The sequence below is a fragment of the Leptonychotes weddellii genome, chromosome 14, assembly GCF_054177405.1.
Source record: "Leptonychotes weddellii isolate Sample4059 chromosome 14, ASM5417740v2, whole genome shotgun sequence".
Classification (NCBI taxonomy): Eukaryota; Metazoa; Chordata; class Mammalia; order Carnivora; family Phocidae; genus Leptonychotes; species Leptonychotes weddellii.
Genome location: NC_138382.1, coordinates 24,605,830 through 24,626,779, shown reverse-complemented (window position 1 = coordinate 24,626,779; position 20,950 = coordinate 24,605,830). Strand labels below are relative to the sequence as shown.

General features: G+C 38.1%; 1 protein-coding gene across 12 annotated transcripts in view; it reads left to right on the top strand.

Moving 5' to 3' along the window:
• FANCC (FA complementation group C) overlaps nt 1–20,950 on the top strand; it is a 275,913-nt gene that overhangs the window by 107,702 nt on the left and 147,261 nt on the right. The window lies entirely within an intron of this gene.

Genomic DNA, 20,950 nt, shown 5'->3' with positions numbered 1-20,950 from the left:
TTTATACAAAATTGCTGACAGAGCTGACAAAGACAATGTTTGTGTTTTTCTTTTAGATTTAAAAGAAGAATTGAAGGGACAGTAGAAATGAAAAGAATTGGGTGGGGGAAGGAAAGGGTGCAAACTTTACTGGAAGGTAAATTACTGTAAAGAGCTAAAGAAAGGAACTGATAAGTAGAATTAGGGAAGAAAAGGTATGAAAAACAAGCTTATAGAAATAGAATAACATATATAGTCTTTAATTTTTTAAATTGTTGCTTTTGTTGAGTATTTGATGTTTTAATGATTACTTAGGATATATTTTTATATTGACTAGTTCATTAAGTCCTGAAATAAGGCATGTAATAAAGTGTTTTTAGGGTCACTGGGTCAACTTTCTTCGTTTAAACTCATGACTTTATTAGCCTATTTTAAAATTTCTAGCCTTGCATTTTATTCTGTGGATTTCCCTTATTTAATACTGCGTTCATTTATCAATAGGTACATATAAAGTATAGCACAGGAAGGTTAACTTAAAATCTTAACTCCTGCCATCAGGGAATTCACTGGTAACCAGAGCTATGTACAAGTGTGATGGTGATACAGAGGACACTTGCTCAGACTTGGGGGTTTGTAGATGAGTCCTGCAGGAGGTGATATACCAGTTGAGTTTTGAAGGGTGACTAGGAAAGCAGGGGTAGAGCTTTAGGAAGGATATTCCTGTCAGCAAAAAGAGCTTGCGCAAAGATGATTGGAGAGAGCCCATGCCCTTTTCAGGGAACTGCAGGTACTTAGATAATGCTTGAGCTTGGGATTTTGGACGGCTGGTAATGAAGCATGAAGCCTAGTGTATAATTATAAGAAGTTTTTGGGACGCCTGGGTGGCTCAGTCGGTTAGGAGTCTGCCTTCGGCTCAGGTCATGATCCTGAGGTCCTGGGATAGAGTCCCGCGTTGGGCTCCTTGCTCAGCGGGGAGCCTGCTTCTCCCTCTGCCTGCCGCTCCCCCTGCTTGTGCTCTCTCTCTGACAAATAAAATCTTAAAAAAAAATAAAGAAATTTTTATTTTATTTTGAAGGCAGTGGGGAAGCCAAAGTATTTTAAACAGAGAAGTCATTTGGCCAGGTGTGAATTTTAGAATCTTAACAACAAAAGGAAGTTGATTTGGAAGGGAGCAGGGATAGCACTTTGGAAGCTATTGTAGTGATGATGGTGAGAAATCATGCAGCCCTGAATGAAATGGAGAAAAGGGGCCAGACTTATGATATGAATAAGGTAAATATTCAAAAGATGTAATGGCAGGTTAAGTGCAGATGTACTTAGGTGTAGATGGAGTTGAGCATACTGTTCTTAGGAAAGTGAGCTGATTTACACATAGGAGGGCTGACAATCCTCAGGGCTTGGGAACAGTGGAGACTTGGGTGAGGGTGAGATTGCCCATAGAGGGCAGCTGGCATGGGGAGGGAAAAGAACCTCGGGACAACCTTGGGAGACACTGGCATTTAAGGAGTGAGTGCAGGAATAAGCTACACTGCGGGTCAGAAACAGAGAGTCAAAGGTGTAGAAGGAGAAAACCAGCAGCATTTCAAGAAGGAATGAGTGGTCATTCATATCTAATGCTATAGTGCAGGACTGTCCAACACAAATAAAATACATATTACATAGATAATTTAAATTTTCCAGTAGCTGCTTTAAGAGACAAAAAGAAATAAGTGAAATTAATTTTAATAATATTTTATGCAACCCAGTATATCCAAAATACTATCATTTTAACATATAATCAATATAAAAGTTATTAATGAGATTACTTTATAATTTCTTTTCATACTAAGTCATTGAAATCCAGTGTGTATGTTACATTTACATTTTGTATCTACATGTTACATCTTAATTCAGATGCTAAATTTTCACTGGAAGTTCTTGCTCTGTATTTCAATTTCATAAAATTTACAGTTGAAAAAGTAGGCTCACATACCCAAATTGTTACAAAGAAACTGATAACTGAACAAAGTGTCAGTTTTTAAACTTAAATTTAATTAAAATTTTTAAAAATTAAAAACTTACTATCTTCATCGTACTCAGTCCATTTGAAGTGCTCAGTAGCCCCGTGTGGCTAGTGGCCACTGTAGTGGACAGGGCCGCTCTAGAGCATGAAGCAAGATAAGGACCGAAAAGCAGTGCTTGGATTTAGCCACTTAGGAGGAATCACCTTGGTGAGGATAGGTTGAGTGGGAGGTGTGAGAAATAGCCACATTCTACAGTTCAAGGAATGTGATTGAAACAGCCTGAGTCAAAAACTACGGATTTCCTCCATAAATTCTAAAATTCAATAAAAATTCAGATTATTAAATTTGAAAATGTTGGACTGAGTTGTATGAGTTGTATTCTTAGAACTGAGATGAAATAAAATTTCTGTTTGCTGGCCATATGTTAGCGTATGTTAATATGTTGGAAATACATTAATACAGTGTATTTGTTTTTGTTTCTGTTTTTGAAGTTTTACTGGTAACCTCAAATGTCTCATCAAATAACCACTTCAGTGACTATTCTTACAGTTTAGAGATTTGTTGAAGTCACAGGACTCTTTCACCTCTTTTCGGAATACTTGGTTCTTGAAAAACTTGGTTTTACTGGTGAATCAACTGAACGGATACTTTTTGAGCACCTACTGTTTGTCAGGCCCTACACCAGAGGCTGAGGATATAGCAGTGGATCTAAAGATAGTCTGTTCTGAGAGGTTATAATCCAGGAGGAGATACCAGGCCTGCCAAATTTAGGAGATACCTGTCTTCTCTGGGCAAGACCATACCTCTATGAATTTTATTCTGATGCGAAGAAAACAACAGAATACCAGGTGCAGAGATCAGTGAAAAGGGTTTTACTTCATCTTTATTCCCTTTCAAAATGCAGTGCTAAGTAATATCCAAATGTTACATGTATTGCTTTAGTCCTCTACTTCATTCTTCTTAAAAAAACAAACGACTTTTAAATTATACAGAATCTAACAAACATACAGAAAAGTGTATCAAGCATGAATGACAAGCTTAACAAATTATTACAAAATAATTTGCAATTATTTTTGTAACTACCGTTGTAACTATCACCTAGGTCAGGAAGTAGAACAGAGCATTACCTGCCTCCTCTAAGCTCTCTGCCCCCAGATGCCTCTTCCTGCTTACATGCTCCTTTGTCTCCCTCTGGTAGTAACCACTAGGCTGGCTTTTATTTACATTGCTTTATGGTTTTACCACTTAATTATGCAGTTTGGCTTATTATTTTCACTTGATATAAATGAAATAATACACTATTGTTTTGTGTTTGATTTATTTTGTTCAGAATTGTTTGTGGTATTCAACCATGATCTTAGATGTTGTGGTTGGCCTGTGTTCATTTTCATTGCTGTATAGCACTCCATTTTATTAATGTATCACAGTTTATTTATCCACTCTGCCTTTGATGGGAATTTGTTTCTGGTTGGGGAGAAGTAGGAACAGAGTTGCTGTAACATTCTCTCCTGCATATCCAGGGTTCAAAGCATATATTTTATAAAGAACTACAAAGGAAAAGAAGAGCAACGGGAGAGTAAGAGAATGTGTTTTAGTGTTTAAACAAGTGTTTAAAAACACTTGTGGACAAGCCTTGCACATGCCCTGTTTTGTGAAAATAAAGAGCATTCTAAAAAAGAGGGAATTACAGGTTATTTTATATGCGTATCTTTAATTGTATCAGCTCATACTAAGTTGCTTTCCACAGTGGTGGTACCAGTTTAAATTCCTATGATCAGTGTCTAAGAGTTCCATAGCCTCCTGGTTACTTGGCATTGTCAGACTTTTAAAGTTTCAGTTATTCTGGTGGATGTGTGTGGTAGTATCCATTATGGTTTTAATATTTCCCTGAAGTTGAGCACCTGTTTTGTGGCATTCCTGTTCATGTTTATTAATTAATTTTCTACTTGGCTGTCTCTCTTATTGATTTGTAGAAATTCTTTATATGTACTGAATCTGGGCACCTTTTTTTTTTTTTTTTAAGATTTTATTTATTTATTTGAGAGAGTGCATGCAGAGGGAGAACAGGGAACCTGATGTGGGGCTTGATCCCAGGACTCCAGGATCTTGACCTGAACCGAAGGCAGACACTTAACTAACTGAGCCACCCAGGTGCCCTGGGTACGATTTTATTTTATATATATCGTAGCTGTTTTTTTCCATTCTGTGGTTTGTGTTTACATTTCTTTCTTTTAAGGAAGACATTTTAAATTTTATTGTAGTCAAATTTATCAATCTTTCCCTTTGTGTTGAATAATTTTGTATTTTGCTTAAGGAAATTTTCCCCACTTCAAGATCATGGAAATCTTCCATATTATCTTCTAAAAGTATATTGATTTGCCTTTCCCATTTAGGTCAGTGTAACTGTTTTTTTGTATGCTCTAAGTAGGCATCCACTTGCACTTTACTTCCACATGTATACCCATTGTCCCAACACCATTACTGAAAAGTTCTTTCCTCACTGATGTATGGGGCTACCTTCATCATAAGTCAAGTGTCTTTGCATGTGCAGATATGATCTTAAATCTCTCCATTGGTTTCATCTATCTGTGATGGTTAATTTTATGTCAACTGGACTGGACTATGTGGAGCCCAGATATTTGGTCATACGTTATTCTTGGTGTTTCTGTGAGGTGTTTTTGAATGTGATTAACATTTAAATAGATTAGGTAAAGTAGGTCATCCTCTTTAATGTGTGTGGGCATTTCATCCAATTAGCCAAAAAGGCTAAACCCTCCCATGAGAGTTTTCCCTGTATTGAAATCGAATAAACAATGGGTTTGAGTGAACCCCAAGTTGTATATTTTGTTTTTTGGTGCAATACATCATTGTCAAGGCATTCTACAGGGAGTGTCCTAAATTTTTCGGAAACCAGTGGTTTCAGAAATGATGGTATTATGTATACCAAGTTGCAAGACAGGCAAGGGAGTCAGACAGTGGGTTTGGTGCTGGAACAACTGCACTAAAGACTGGTCAGCCAAAGGGCAGACACTGCTGCTTTGGAAACATGATTATTCTACACTGTTGGTAATTTCCATTATTATTCGTTTTGTGTTGTTTGGGATTTGGAAATGCTAGTCTGGCTCAGCTCAGATGTTGAAATGTAGGGAAAGAATTATTGTCCACAATTGAATGGTACTTTAAAAGGGAAAATAGCATATTTCTTGAGGGCAATTAGTGAAAGACAATAGAGGCAAGGTGAAATTCAGGGACAAGGCTGGGGATGCTGGAGATTTCTCTTCCACAGCTCCACTCTGGCAAAACATTGGCAATCCTGTATGACTGCTGTCTCTTTTGTTTTGGTTTTACTTTTGAAATAACAAACACAATACTAGTATCTTTTCCTACCTGTATTCTATTTGCTTGACTTTCTAAAACCTGCAGTTTCTTTGTTTCTTCGAATTTTTACATTCACACATTTGGCGGATAGTTATTCATTGCTTTCCCAGTATCCATCTCCCTCCTTTCTTACCTTCTTACAATACTGTGCATTTCTCAGCTGTGCATTGTGCATCTTGGGTGATACTTACCCCACCATGGTCCTGGAGTTAGTCCTGCCTGGCTTAATCAGGACCACCTCCCCCTTTCCTTGGCCACAGCGATTGGTCAAGATGGACATATAGCCCATGCTGGAAATTCAGTCCTACAACTTTTGTTTGATTGATCAGGGAAGTGGATTTTATCTTTCCTCTTGAACATGAATTAGGTAGCACATAGTCCCTGAAGTTGCTGTCAATCATTGTGGGTCCACGAGGACAGAGCCTGCCTGGGAATGAAGTTAGTCCTGAGGAAACAGAGCTGAGAGAAAGAGAAAGACGGTCACGTTCAGGTTGTTTTTGTTGGGGCCCTGGACCAAGCCTCTCGTGGACTTCAGTGCTCTGGTACATTCCCTTTCCTGTTCAAGCCATTTTGGTTTAGCGTTGTTTTTACTAGCAGCCAACGGCATCCTAATGGAAAAAACAGATTTATTTTGAGGTTTAATAAACTATTTTTTTGAAGGGTTTCAAAACTCAGGTATACACATACACAATTGCAAAAGAAAAAAAAATCTCATTTACTCAAAGGGTAATATGAATCAGTAGTGAATTGGACAAAATAATTATAGTTACTTAAAAGTTGCATACTTGATTCAGAGTTGTTTTTCCACCACCGCTTATGATGAAGATGTATATTAAAGAAGGCCTCCTTGGAGGGTGTTGGCAGCAGCATGGTGGCATGACAGGCTCGTTTTTGCCGCTGCTAAACATTTAAAATTCAACATTTGTCCACGAAGAGAAATGCCTATGTGGGAATTGTGGGATCCAGCAACATACGCGAGGGACCCAGAAGGTGTCTCACCTTCCTTTGAATCAGGTAGACCCCAGTGCGGGCTGTGGAACCGGCTGGAGCCTGTGAACTGGCTCCAACCCCTCAGCAGAGGCCCCTGGAAAATGCTGACTTGGGCAGATATCCACAGAGGCCCAGAGCCTTTACAAGTCCAGGTTTCTAGAGGAGAGATTCTGGCACACTGCTGGAATAGTAATACAAGTTTGGACACTTTAAAGTGGGCCCTGTTTCCTTTCTCGGCTTGTGTGAGAAAGAACAAGGTGAGAATGGAACTCCGAGGCACATGCAGCAGCAGCCCAGCCACCCCAGTGGACTCATTTCACGTTGGTGTGGATTAGGATTTCAGACACCGGACATTTGGAGTAACAGAGGGTGTGTCACAAGTGGTAGGACCAGGGCCTGCAGAGCTTATAGAAAGAGAATTGGACAAAAGTGTTAAAGCATCTATAGGTCACATAGTTCTCCTAGAATATAAATTATTTTTCTTATAAAAGCTAGGAAACTTCTAGCATTCATATTTATAGATAAGTTGAAATATACTTTCTTTGTATTCTGTCCACCACCAAACATAATGTTTGGAGACTTGAGAGAGAACGAGACCAACTTTGACCTAATTTGCCTCCCTGTTACCGAAAGCCAGGTTCGTCTGCCTGTTGCTCTAAAGCCAATACTCAAGAGATGAGTGTCTATGATAAAGGAATATGAGCTTTATTCAGGAGGCTGACCACCTGGGGAGAAGGTGGACTCTTGTCCAAAGGCCAACTCCAAGGTTTCTGCGTGGCCAAGAGATTTTTAAAAGGGTTTAATCATTTAAGGGAATGCAATGGTCTATGACACTTCTTGATTATGTGCAGACTCGGTGATACCAGCTACAGAGTTATCTCAGTGCTTGGAGGTTGTGCAAGAAGTTCTAGTTCCTTGGTGCCCAGAGGGGGTTGTGTAGGAACTTCTGAATCCTGGTAACCAGGGGTTGTGCATGGGTGCTCTGTTCTTTCTGCAAAAGAGGGTGAGGTCTATGGATCTGCAGAGGGAGGTCAGTGAAGTCATTTGTATAACCTTAAAAATGAAAAACATTTTGCTAAAAGATTGCTGGGCTAATCTGAAAGCTAAGGGGGCTTCAAACAGACTTGTTGGCCACTGTGGTCTGGGGCCGTTCTGGTCCTTTATTCCCCAAGGCCCGTGGTCTGTAAATCTCAAAGAAAGTAAATTAATTCTGTTACAGATCAAGGGCCTTAAGTCAGCATGTGAGTACCTTGAAGCAAGTTAACCCTTAAGACTGGCTGGAGTGCTGTGACATCCCGACTCCATCTCTCATTAGCTTCACTGAAGTTATTTGTTTGAGCCTTACTTTACCTGAAATGGAGATTTTAACAGTTTCTACTTGATAAATTTTTTGGAAGATTAAAAGAAATAATCCATTTCATTCAATGGATTAAATTAAATGAATAAATAAAAATATATTAAAAATGAATCAAATAAAAAAGGTGTCCTTCATAGCCTCAAGTCTGTTTTACTTTTTTGCACAATCCTGAAGTAAATTCATAATATCCTGGTCCCCTCACACTCAGTTCCATAGTTGCACACTAATGGCATAAGCCCAGTAGTTGACCATCACCACAAGATCTTAGCAAAAGAGAGACTGGTCTGCAAGTAACACCTTTATCCCATGTCACAGCTTACCAAATAACAAAGGACTGGTCATAGACATTTCTTTTAAAAATAGCTCTTCCTTTGATTTTCATCCCCATGGAAATTCCCCTTTAAATTATAAACTGTCTACTTCTTTATTCTGCACATTTGGAACTTTTCAAATATCGTGTGACTTTCCTGGACCCAGCAACCTCCTCTCTAGAGTGTATGCAACTGTTTCCACAGGTCTTCCCCAGAGAGCCACATGGCTCCTTCCAGAACCTCTCTCAGACCACTGCTCAAATATCACCTTATCTGAGAGGCCTTCCTCATCAGCGCCTGTCCCTGGCACTCAACTCTCCTTATTTTGACTTATTTTTCTTAGTGCTGATCACCCCGACATACTGATTATTTGTTCTTCCTGCCTGTTCCCTCCTATATAGCCTACGAATTCCATGAGAGTAGAGACTTTGTTCTAAAAGTATAGCACAGTATCTGCTACATTGTAAGAATTCAGTGATTATTTGCTGAATGAGTAAATAAAGGAGTATGATTTCATATGGTAAACCCTGGTGTGTGTGGGGGGTGGGATTCCACTTGGAAAGAAGAGAGTGAACAGACAGAAGGTTGGCTATAGTCAAGAAAGAGTGATTTTCCATTTAGGCTGGAGAATAAGGTACTTATGGAGAAAAGTAGAAATTAAGATTAGAAAAAAACAGTTTGGGAAGAATTTTGGAGGGCCATGAATGCCAGTTTGTGAGTTTGTTCATAAATCAGTAGCATAGGGCAAAGGAAGGAGCTACTGAAAGTATTTTAACTGTGTCATTGGGAGAGAGGCATTTGTCATGTTTGGTATCCCTTCCGGTTTTTTCCCTTGCTCTCCTCTAGTCTTTCTCAGTCCTTCATTCGTTTATTCCATAAATATATCCTGAGTGCCTACCATGTACAAGCAGATATTAGGGGACATGAAGATCTTGCCTTGCAGGATCAGGTGGTTTTATTGCAAAGTAATAAGTGAAGGAGTAGAAGGACAGCATGTTGAAGGTACTGTGGTAGCCCAGTGAAAAGGAAAAAAAAAGCCTCATTGGGAGTTGGGGAGGCTTGCAGGGCTGGTCAGGAAGGCTTTCAGAAGATGACATTTGAGCTTGTATCATGAGGTATGAGGCAGAGGTTAGGGGTGTTCATGGAACTGGAAGAGCTGAAAGGGATTTGAGATGCATGTAGGAGAGTAGGCAGAGAAAAAGCTAGAAAAGCTCCTCCTGGTAATGATATTAAGAATGGGCTATCCCATCTACTATGGGCTATCCCATCTACTGTATCCTGGCTATGCATGACAGGTAGATAGGGCCGGATCCTAAGGATTCAGACAGCCCCTAGTAGAGTGTCTTTAACCTGGAAAGCAAGGATTTTAATTGGAGGGGTTTAAATGGGAGTGCGGGGGCACTTACATTATATATTTATGAATTAGTGGCTTCAGTGCTGAAAATACATTTGAAAGTACAGGAGGATAGGACTTGGTACTGATGAGTTGTTAGGGAAAGGATAGGGGAGCAGTTTAGGATAGTGTTGAGAGATTTTAGGGGACTAATAAATAACACCTCTCTCTTCTTCTGAGTTAGGAACTATTGAGATACACCAGAGTTAGGTAGATGGATATCAAACATCCATCCCTTAACTCTTAAAACAGATTTAAGAATGTAGCTTCCGTCTGTGGTTCAGTTGGGCCCATCTGCCTGTGGTAAACAAGTCAGCCTGTCACAGCTAAGCTGGACTACAGTAGGCCTGCCTGGCAGGGAATGAGCCTGTCTGACTAAGCATGGTGCAGTGGTAGACTAAAACACATCCTTTCTGCAGGTAAGGCAAGTCAGAAAGAGTTGGGAGAGGAATTTTTTTTAGTTTCTTCTTCCAAATTGACCAACCAGGTCAGTTCTCCTGGGGAGAAGAGAGTGACAGGACTGAGAGATAATGTCATAGGTTGAGCTTTCTGGAAATCTCGCCTTGAGATGGAGATAATGTGCGGGGAGTGACAGCTGTCGAGGGGATAGGAAGGACACAGGATTGTGCAGAGTTGAGAAGCTCAGCTACAGTGCAGTCTCAATGGAAACTTCTGCTGTGCGTACAGGGACAGAGATGGGGGACCCTTCAGAGCTTTCCTGCTTTGGGACAGGAGGGCTGGGCCCTTATGCCTCTGCTTCCATCAGTCATTGGAATGTGGCCACTGAGGGAAGGAGGTATGATCTTGAGCAAGGCAGAGATGGCTAATGATGATATGGATGTGACTTCACAACATCCTTCACAGATACCAAAACCTTTCCTTTTCTGCTTTTCCCTCCTGGGGAGTGGGGTGGACAGTCTGTCTTCTCTGGAAACATGAGGACAGGCAATTTGTTTCCCTCTAAGAACTCCTAGGTTTTTGACTTGAGCATCATGGTGGATGGTAGTACCATTCACTGAGAAATGTAAGGGGAAGAGGGCAGAGTCCCTAAAATAAGCCAAGTAAGAAAGTACAAGAGGAAGGAGGAGGAGATCAGGTCAGCCCAGCAGCTGTCCCGTATTCGTCTTCTGTGCCATCTTCCAGAACAGTGGAATGCAGAGACCCTGTTTTCTCACTGCCTTTTGGGTTCCCTTTACATTCCTGGGACCATAACTCAGGGAATATAATGCAAATTGAGTCCTCTTCCTTTTCTTGTCTGTTATTGAATAAAAAACTGTCTGGGAAAATGGGAAAGGATAGAAAATTTCTTTATAGTTTTGTAAATGTGTTTTCCCCATGGCTTTTGGAAACCACTGAAGCTGTCTGCCATACTGTGCTAGGGCAGTGGTATCTAGTAGTAGGCTACCCAATTCAGCGGGTACTTCAGTAACTCCATGAAATAGCATCTGCCTTACTAAATATCGTGCTCTTATTTAGCCTGATAAAGTCTCCTCAAGATTTCATAGTTTTGCAATAGAAGTATGGTATTTAGTATTTTGCACGGTTCTAGAAAATGTGCAAACACTGCTATTCTCATTCCCAAGTATTTTACATCCATTCAACGTAATCAGCAATTCATGCTACATATGAAGTTGAATTGTGAATGTTTATGTCTTTGTATGTGCATGTTTTGGGGAGTGGTAACTGTCTCCTGAGTCATTAATGTGAAGACACTGAACTTATTATTGAACTTCCTGGAATAAACATTTGCTTCTTCTGAGAGGACAAAATGAGATACCATTTGTGTTCTTGACTAGGTTTTTCTTTATTTCATTTAGGTGGATTTCTGCTTATTCTAATTCTAAATTGTATCAGATTGTTTTTTAGTAAGTTGCCACTGCTCAAATAGGCCAGACCAAGACATTTATTGCCAATTAGGAACAGGATGTTTGAGATGTTTGGTGATGTTCTCCGGATGACCTGTTTTATGTTTTATGTTTATTTTGTTTTATTTTTGTTTTATGATCATGTTGGCTTTTCCATTAAACTATAACTTTAATTGACTTGGCTTTGTTAATAGAACATTGACCAGATCCCCTTCTATAACTCCCAGTCTTCTTATTTCAACCCCTTCACCCAGTTCTCCTGTTGTGCCCCAACCTCAGTCTGGAGTAAACGGGAATTTTTAGGTCTGTGTGTTACAGGTGTAATATATGTTTCTAAGACATAGGCTCACTGTATTTCAATCTGAATTGCCTGGGGAGTGCTCCGTGGGCTATTTTGAGGATAAATCCCTGTGAAAAGTAAATTTAAACAGTAATGTCTATAGTGGAGGTATTTCATACTGAATAGCCACCATTGAGGGCCATGTGGATGTCTGCACTACATGTGGTGACATGATCTCTACATCTGTTTTGAAGTTCAGTTGTTTCCCAGACCACATGTGCATTTCTTTAGGGGGCTGACATCCCTCCCTCCCAGGATCCAGGCATTATAAGCTGGCAGCTATAACTGGTTTACTCTCTTTGACCTAGAGATTGTTATACTTTATCTTAGTTTGACTGTTGTTCCTATCAGATCTGGTTCTGTTTAATATTGACAACATTGGAGTTTCTATAAATTAGCAGCATGGCAAAAGAACCAGGCATATTCAAATCCATAAATCTTGATTTCCAGGTCTTTTAAAGGCTTTGTGGTTTAAATAGTCCTTTACTCTATGGTTGACATAAGCAGTACTTAAAAGAATGCTGGCTATCAGGGAGCTTTTGTAGCTCAACTGGAACTAAAAAAAAAAAAGAAAGAAAAAAACACCTCAGCTGGGTCACTCTTTTAAGAATCACAAAGTCCAGATCTCTTCTGGCTCTATTAGTGAGATATTATAGAAGTTACATACATCATTTCCATATCTTAAAAAAAGGAGAATACTAATGATTCTATTTACATGTGATATCTAAAGTGGTCAAATTCATGGAAACAGAGTAGAACAGGGGCCGGAGGAGAAGGGGAAAGGGATTTGTTTAATGGGTATAGAGTTCAATTTTGCAAGAAGAAACGTTCTAGAGATCTGTTGCACAATAATGTGAATATTCTTAACACTACTGAACTGTATATTTAAAAATGATTAAGATGGTAAATTTCATGTTATGTGTTTTTAATCACAATTTTAAAAATTTAAAGAAACTTTAATGGATAGTGTTACTGTTAATTGAATGTTTAGTATGTGTTTTAGATGAATTATCTTATTAAATATTCACAACTCCATGAAGGCAGGTATCATTACCCTGTGTTATAGATAAGAGAATTTAGATTTAGAGAAGTAATTTACTAGCTAGTAAGTGGCAGACCATTTTGGACCTAGTTGTGACTTTAAAGCCACTCAAAAAATACATTGCTGCCAGCTAAACTTAAGCCAGTCTATCCCTAAGGCTTTTTAGCTCTGGAATCTGTGATTCTTAGGATTCTGAGATGTCCTAGGGACCCTGCAGAGATCCTTCAAGTGAGAAAAAAGAAAGTTCATATGTTTAGGTGTTCAGAGATGACCCCTCTACCATTTCTACTGAACTCAAAATGCATGCTAGATTTAGTCTGTGGTACATCAGGAAAAACAAATGCCTTTATGGGAAGCCAAGGTGTCATTCAAATGTTAGAATAGTTAAGGGGTTAATAGCTATTACTTCTGTGGAAAGTAGAGACTGAGAAGGGCCTTTACCGTTTCATTATATTTTATTTCTGCTTTTTGAGTTTTTAATAACAAGTATAACTTCTGTTTTGGGTTGAATTGTGTTCCCCCTAAATTCATATGTTCAAGTCCTAAATCTCAGAACCTTAGAATGTGATCTTATTTGTAGATAGGATCTTTGCAAGTGAATTGATTAGTTAAAATGATGAAGTCAGCTGAAGTAGGGTGGCCCCCTAATCCAGTGTGACTGGTGTCCTTATAAGAAGGGAACATTTGGACACAGACATGAACAAAGGCAGAATGCCATGTGAATATGAAAGCAGAGATTGGGGTGCCAGCCAAGGAATGCCAAAAATTGTCAGGAAACTACCAATTCTGATGACCCCTTGATCTCAGAACTCTAGTATCCAGAACCCTGAGACAATAAATTTCTGTGGTTTAAGCCACTCAGTTTGTGGTACTTTGTTACAGCAGTCCTAGCCAACTAATATGTAATTTCTAAAGTGAAAAAGAAAAGAAAGTTAGCCATGATTCCTGGGAGTTTATTCTAAATCGTATTCAAATTAAAAAAGGATCTTTATATATGATGTTCATTATAATAATTTTTATAATTGGAAAAAATGAGAAGCAATGCAAATGGTCTAAAGACTAGTGGATAACTGGGCACCTGGGTGGCTCAGTTGGTTAAGCGACTGCCTTTGGCTCAGGTCATGATCCTGGAGTCCCGGGATCGAGTCCCACATCAGGTTTCCTGCTCAGCAGGGAGTCTGCTTCTCCCTCTGACCCTCCTCCCTCTCATGCTCTCTGTCTCTCATTGTCTCTCTCGCAAATAAATAAAATCTTAAAAAAAAAGTTAAAAAAAAAAAAAGACTAATGGATAACTAAATTATAGTTTATCTACTTTTTTATAGCACATCTACTTCAAGAAATGTAATGTCATTTTGTATAACCTATGAAATAATGTGAAAAATGTGTATAACATAAAAAGTTGGATGTAAAATTATTTATACAAAACAATAACAGCTGTGCAAAACATATATGCACTGACTAAGATTACAAGCAGAAATGGAAAAACTTTGTTAGGATAGTGGTATCTGGGTGAATTTTTCCTTTTAATATTTTAATTTGTATGCTTTTATTTCATCAAATTATGATAATGTATTGTGGTGTAACATTATATTTTTAAAAATCAACTTTATTGAGGCAAATTTTCCATACAGTAAAACGTATCCTTTTAAAGTGTATAGTTTGATAGTTTTGACAAATGTATACATCCTTCTGACCACCACCACAATCAAGAAATAAAACATTTCTGTCATCACAAAAAGTTCTGTATTGCCCTTTTACAATCTGTCACTCTCTCAACCCTGGCCTTAGTCACTACTGATCTGTTTTCTGTAATCCACAGATTTGCTTTTCTCTTTTCTATTATTTCATATAAACAGAGTAATATAGTATTTTTTTCTGTCTGGCTTCTTTCATCCAGCATAATTTTTTTGAGATTTTTCCATGTTGTAGCTTATCTGAGTAGTTGATTCCTTTTTATTATTGAGTATTCCCTTGTATCAACACATCGTTTTGTTTATCCATTTATGTGTTGATAGCAATTTAGATTGTTTCTGATTTTTGGCTGTTATGAATAAGTTGCTGTGAACATACTTGTATAAGAGTTGCGTAGGCATGTTTTAATTTCTCATGGATAAATGCTTAGGATTGGAATTGCTGGATTGTGTGATACATTTATACATAACATTATAAGATGCTGCCAAATGGTTCACATTCTTACCAGCGATGCATGAGAGCTCCAATAGCTCCACTTATTCACCAACACTTAGTATACTAGTGTGTTTTTGTTTTAGTCATTCTCACGGTTGTATAGCTGTCTTCTTTTGTGGTTTTAATATGATTCCCTCATGATTTGATGTTAAGGCAGCTTTTCATGTGCTTATAGTTTCTTTTGTGAAGTGTCTATTCAGGTATTTTACTTATTAAAAAATTGCTTCCTAAAAATATTGCCATCTTATGTAAGAGTGTAATGTAGAGTGCTTTTAAAAAAATATTTTAAATACTGTTCCTTTGCCAGATAATTATATTATACATATATTTTTATATATATATAGAGAGAGAGAAAATATTCACTCCATCTGTGGCTTGCCTTTTCTTTTCCTTTTTTTTTTTTTTAAGATTTTATTTATTTATTTGACAGAGAGCAAGAGAGCACAAGCAGAGGGAGTGGGAGAGGGAGAAGGAGGCTCCCCTCTGAGCAGGGAGCCTGACGCAGGGCTTGATCCCACGACCCTGGGATCATGACCCTGAGCCAAAGGCAGATGCTTAACCGACTGAGCCACCCAGGCACCCTGCCTTTTCCTTTTCTTAATAATATACTACAAGGTACATAAGTTTTAAATTTTGGTGAAATCTATATTTGTCCATTTTTTTCTTTATGATTCAAACTTTTTGTGTCTTCAGAAATTTTTTGCTTATACCAAGTTTATAAAGATTTTCTCTGTGTTTTCTTCCAAAAGTTTTATAGTGCTAGCTTCTATTTACATTTAGTTACATGATCTACTTTGAGTTAACTTTTTTATATGGATTTGAGGCAAGGGTAGAGGTTTGTTTCTTCTAAATTGAGATCTAGTTATTCCAGATATATTTTTTATCAGTTTTTTCAAAAATGTTTGAGGAGATTCTGATTGGAATCTCTAGATCAATTTGAGGATAATTGACATCTTACCAATCAATATTAAGTGTTTCAACTCAGGAGCATAGTATAGCCGCCCATTTATTTTTTTTTTTAATTTTTTAATTTTAAAAAGATTTTTATTTATTTATTTGAGAGAGAACAGAGCGAGTGCAAGAGAGAGAAAGCACAAGCAGGGGTGAGAGGGGCAAGCAGACTCCCCGCTGAGCAGGGAGCCTGATGCGGGGCTCGATCCCAGAACCCTGCGATCATGACCTGAGCCGAAGGCAGACACTTAACTGACTGAGCCACCCAGGCACCCCTAGGCATCCATTTATTTGTATTTCTTTAACTTCTCTCATCAGTATTTTTCAGTTTATAGTATACATTTCTTTTTTTAATTCTTAAAATTTGAAAAGTTTTTATTTTTTATTTTAATTATTTAGTTAACATACAGTGTTATGTTAGTTTCAGATGTATAATACGGTGATTCAACAATTCTATACATTACTCAGTGCTCATCATGATAACTATATTCTTAATCCCCTTTACCTATTTCATGCATCCCCCAACCCACCTCCCCTCTGGTAACCATCAGTTTGTTCTCTATAGTTAAGAGTCCGGTTTTTGGTTTGTCTCTTTTTTTCTTTGGTCATTTGTTTTGTTTCTTAAATTCCACATATGAGTGAAATCATACAGTATTTGTCTTTCTCTGTCTTACTTCACTTAGCATTGTACCCTCTAGATCTATTCATGTTGTTGCAAATGGCAAGATTTCATTCTTCTTTATGGCTAAGTAATATTCCATTGTGCATATGTACAATTTCTTCCTTATCCATTCATCTACTGGTGGACACAGGTTGCTTCCATAATTTAGCTATTATAAATAATGCTGCAGTAAACATAGGAGTGCATATATCTTTTTGAATTAATGTTTTCTCATATTTTTTGGGTAAATACCTGTAATGGAATGATTGGATCATATAGTAGTTCTGTTTTTAATTTTTGAGAAAACTACGTACAGTTTTTCATAGTGGCTGTACCAGTTCACATTCCCACCAACAGTACACGAGGCTTCCCTTTACATTCTAGCCAATACTTGTTTTTCTTGTATTTTGATTTTAGCCATCTGACTGTGTGAGATGATATCTCGTAGTTTTGATTTGCATTTCCCTGATGATTAGTGATGTTAAGCATCTTTCATGTATCTGTTGGTCATTTGTTTGTCTTTGGAGAAATAGACATTTCTGTCTGTTCATGTCTTCTGTCCATTTTTGAATTGGATTATTTGTTTTTTTGTGTGTATTTAGTTGTATACATTCTTTATATATTTTGGATATTAACCCTTTACCAGATAGGTCATTTGCAAATATCTTCTCCCATTTAGTAGGTTGCCTTTTAGTTTTGTTGATTGTTTCCTTGGTTGTGCAGAAGCTTTTTATTTTGATGTAGTCCCAACAGTTTATTTTTGCTTTTGTTTCCCTTGCCTCAGGAGATAGATCCAGAAACATGATAGTACAGCTGATGTCAAAGAAATTATTGCCTGTGGTCTCCTCTAGGATTTTTATGGTTTCAGGTCTCACATTTAGGTCCTTAATCCATTTTGAGGTTGGGTTTTGTTTTGTTTTTGTGGTCCACTTTCATTCTTTTGCATGTAGCTGCCGAGTTTTCTCAGTATCATTTGTGGAAGAGACTGTTTTCCCATTGCATATTCTTACCCCCTTTGTTGAAGGTTAATTGACCATATAATTGTGGGTTTATTTCTGGACTCTGTCTTCTGTTCCATTGATCTGTGTCTGTTTTTGTGCCAGTATCATAGTGTTTTGATTACTGCAGCTTTGTAGTATAACTTGAGATCTGGGATTTTGATACCTCCAATTTTGTTCTTTTTCAAGATTGTTTTGGCTATTCATGGTCTTTTGTGGTTCCATACAAATTTTAGGATTATTTTTTCAAGTTCTATGAAAAATGCTTTTGGTATTTTCATAGGGATTGCATTAAATATTTACATAGATTGCTTTGGGTAGAATGGACATTTTAACAGTATTTGTTATTCCAATCCATGAGCCTGGAAAATCTTTCCATTTGTTCGTATTATGTTCAGTTTCTTTCATCAATATTTTATAGTTTTCAGAGTACATGTCCTTCACTTCCTTGGTTATGCTTACTCCTAGGTATTTTATTATTTTTGGTGTAATTGTAAATGGGATTGTTTTCTTAATTTCTCTTTCTGGTACTTCATTATTAGTGTATAGAAATGTAACTGATTCCTGTATATCGTTTTTTATCCTGTAACTGTACTGAATTCATTTATCAGTTGTAGTAGTTTTTTGGTAGACTTCCTAGGTTTTCTATATATAATATCATGTCATCTGCAAATATTGAAAGTTTTACTTCTTCCTTACCGATTTGGATGCCACTTATTTCTTTTTCTTGTCTGATTGCTCTGGCTAGGATTTCTAGTACTATATTGAATAAGTGATGAGAGTGGGCATCCTTGTCTTGTTCCTGGTCTCAAGGGAAAAGCTCTCAGTTTTCACCATTGACTACGATGTTAGCTGTGGGTTTTCATATATGGCCTAATTATTAAGTTACGTCTAAAGAGAATTTTTATCATGAAGGAATCTTTTTATGATTTTATAGTGTCATTCTTTGTCTTTTGTTACAGTCTTTGTTTTTGTTTTTTTTGTTTTTTTTTTAAAGATTTTATTTATTTATTTAAGAGAGAGAGAATGAGAGAGAGCACATGAGAGGGGGGAGGGTCAGAGGGAGAAGCAGACTCCCTGCTGAGCAGGGAGCCCGATGCGGGACTCGATCCAGGGACTCCAGGATCATGACCTGAGCCGAAGGCAGTCGCTTAACCAACTGAGCCACCCAGGCGCCCTGTTTTTTTTTTAAGATTCATTTGAGAGGGAGAGAGCGCAAGCCGGGGGAAGGGCAGAGGGAAAGAATCTCAACCACTGAGTGGGGAGCCTGATGCAAGGCTCAATCTCATGACCCTGAGATCATGACCTGAGCTGAAATCAAGAGTAGGACGTTTAACCGCCTAAGCCACCCAGGCACCCCACAGTCTTTGTTTTAGTCTGTTTTGTCCAAAGTAAGTATTGCTACTCAGCTTTTTTTATTTTCCACTTTCATTTGTGTAATAAATGCTTTTCCATCCCCTCACTGTTAGTCTACATGTGTCTTTAGGTCTGAAATTAGTCTCTTGCAGGCAGTATGTAGACAAATCTAGCTTTTTTTTTTAAATTTTATTTTATTATGTTACATTAGTCATCATACATTACATCATTAGTTTTTGATACAGTGTTCCATGATTGATTGTGTGCGTATAACACCCAGTGCTCCATGCAGTATGTGCCCTCCTTAATACCCATCACTGGGCTAACCCATCCCCTCATCCCCCTCCCCTCTAAAACCCTCAGTTTGTTTCTCAGAGTCCATAGTCTCTCATGGTTTGTCTCCCCCTCCGATTTCCCCCCCTTCATTTTTCCCTTCCTACTATCTTCTTCTTCTTTTTTTTTTTTTAACGTATTATTTGTTTCAGAGGTACAGGTCTGTGATTCATCAGTCTTACACAATTCACAGTGCTCACTCTAGGACATACCCTCCCCAGTGTCTATCATCCAGCCACCCCATCCCTCCCACTCCCCACCACTCCAGCAACCCTCAGTTTGTTTCCTGAGATGAAGAATTCCTCATATCAATGAGATCATATGATACTTGTCTTTCTCTGATTGACTTATTTCGCTCAGCATAATACCCTCCAGTACCAACCATGTCAGTGCAAATGGCAAGATTTCTTTTTTTTTTTGATGGCTGCATGATATTCCATTGTGTATATATATATACCACATCTTCTTTATCCATTCATCTGTCAATGGACATCTTGGCTCTTTCCATTGTGGACATTGCTGCTATAAACATTGGGGTGTGTACCCCTTCGAATCACTGCATTTGTATCTTTGGGGTAAATACCCAGTAGTGCAGTTGCTGGGTCATATGGTAGCTCTATTTTCAACTTTTTGAGGAACCTCCATACTGTCTTCCAGAGTGGCTGCGCCAGCTTGCATTCCCACCAACAGTGTAGGAGGGTTCCCCTTTCTCTGCATCCTTGCCAACATCTGTCATTTCCTGACTTGTTCATTTTAGCCATTCTGCAAGTCTATCTTTTTTATCCATTCTGTCACTCTTTGTGTTTTGATTGGAGTGTTTAGTCTATTTACATCCAAAGAAATTATTGATAGGTATATACTTATTGCCACTTTTTACTTGTTTATGGTTGTTTTTGTGGTTCTTCTCTGTTCCTTTCTTCTCATGCTCTTTTTTCTTACAGTTTGCTGGCTTTCTTTAATGATATTCTTAGATTCCTTTCTGTTTATGTTTTGCATATTATTACCAGTTTTGATTTGTGGTTACCATTAGGTTTACATATAACATCTTATGCATATAATAGTTTATATTAAGCTGATGGTAGCTTAAAGTTTGAACGCATTCTTTGCTCCTCCCACCCCCATGCTTTAGGTATATGGTGTCATATTTTGTATCCTTTTATTATGTAAATCCCTTGACTGTTTTTTTTTTTTTTATAGATATACTTAATTTTACTGGTTTTATGCTTCCTACTTTTCTTATTCCTACTTACGGTCTTTTTATTTCCACTCGGAGTCCTCTCTAACATTTCTTGTGTGGCTGGTTTGAATTCCTCTAACTTTTTTGTTGGGAACTCTTTATCTCTCCTTCTATCCTGAATGATATAGCCTTGCCAGAGAGAGTATTCTTGGTTGCAGGTTTTGTTTTGTTTTGTTTTTTGTGTTTCTTTGTATGTTTGTTTGATATTTTGAATATATTGTGTCACTACCTTCTTTCTTGCATTGTTTCTGCTGAACAGTCAGCTGATAGCCTTATGGGGTTTCCTTTGCATGTAACTGTTTTCTTTTCTCTTGCTTCTTTTAAAATTCTCTTTATCACTATTTTTTGCCATTTTAATTACATAGTGTCTTGGGCGCCTGGGTGGCTCAGTTGGTTAAGCGACTGCCTTCGGCTCAGGTCATGATCCTGGAGTCCCTGGATCGAGTCCCGCATCGGGCTCCCTGCTCGGCAGGGAGCCTGCTTCTCCCTCTGACCCTCCCCCCTCTCATGTGCTCTCTGTCTCTCTCATTCTCTCTGTCTCAAATAAATAAATAAAAATCTTTAAAAAA